Raw genomic sequence first — 1,570 nt, 5'->3', positions numbered from 1 at the left:
CATTTATGTAAGAACCACTGCAAAATAAATGTTCTAGTATTCTAGCTCTCCTAGCTTGATTTTAAATTGTTGATTGAATCCACTGAGATAATTTCACACCCTGCTGCTGAAAAATCTTTCCTTTCATCGGAAGATCAGCTATCGTATGAACTACAGCGTTTCAACTGCATCTTCAAATATAAAAAGCGAAGCAAGACCTAACAATAGTTTTATTTAATGAAACTGCCTCTTCAAAATTAACTGAAATTTAATCAATCAACTTTCAGAAATAGTGTTACCAAACGTCCTCATTCGGGAGGACAGGTCCTTTTTTAACAGGATTGTCCTCTGTCCTGTCACCTTATTAAATTCTACTAAAAGTTCTTCATTCACGTAATTTTTATTAAAATATAAAACTTAACAGGTTTTTTCAGATTTTAAAACTCATTATTACAAGTATTTAATATTATCTTGTTTTTTTTTTCGTTTGTCGTTTTTTTTGTTTTAAACAAAATGCGACAATAGCTAAAACAAATTCGTCCCCTCCTCCTGAGGTGTGACTGATCTAGTTTGTTGAACTTTTTGAACTATTCTAAAGTTCAACAAAATTAAAATTATTAGTTATCTGTAAACATTTTTTTTAATTACAATTATTAATTATTGTTATTACGTCTTGTGGAAATTTCCGATGCGAAATTTTATAAAAGTTCTCTTTTAAGCTTGCACCTTTTTAAGGGAAACAGTATAAATTAACAGAACAGCAAGAACAGGAAGCATGGTGGGCTTGTAGAGAGGGAACTCAACAACAACAATTCTGACATTAAGACTAGCAGCGACACTTACGTCATGTGACACTAACAACACTAACATCAACAACAACAACAACAAGATCATTTATTTCAGTGATTCAATTGAAGGACAGAGTCATGTGAAAAACGCGTGGCGTGATGCAGTGCCAACTCTTCTGTTGATTACAACCGAACAAGCCTTCCTTGCACAATGCATATTCGTTACAAATAATTTGGCTGACTAAACATTATTTCACCAGCGGGAAGAAACATTTGTTAGTTTTTCTTCTTCTTCTTCGCATTATTTTTATTAATATTATTATTATTATTTATTATTATTATTATTTCAACCCCAGCAACTTGAAACATCCACCACGACACCTCCTTTCATTGGACGTTTGGGTTTATGGGAAAGTCAGCAGAGTGTTAGAGACAGTTAAGAATGGAAACAAATGAAAATTAATATGATAAGTGCTGCTGACAGCTGCGACAACATCAAAACAATGGAAAAATAATACCACTCTCTTTTATTTCTAGAAAAATATGAAATATAGTAAAATGAGATAAAAGTCTAATTAAAATCTATTAAAATAAAATAAAATAGATAAATTGATTTAAATTAAATTAAATACAATAGTATTCTACGATGCTCATCATTTGAAATAAACGAGTACAACGAGATATGATTAGTTTTAAACGAACAGTTCAATTGTTATTGCGTTCACAGTAGATGGCATAAGATGACGGTATTACAGAGTTAATAAGGTTATTATAAAATTGATCTGACCAAATGTTATTGATTA

Source organism: Helobdella robusta (genome assembly GCF_000326865.2).
Source record: "Helobdella robusta unplaced genomic scaffold HELROscaffold_87, whole genome shotgun sequence".
Taxonomy (NCBI): Eukaryota; Metazoa; Annelida; class Clitellata; order Rhynchobdellida; family Glossiphoniidae; genus Helobdella; species Helobdella robusta.
This window is presented reverse-complemented; position numbering follows the sequence as displayed.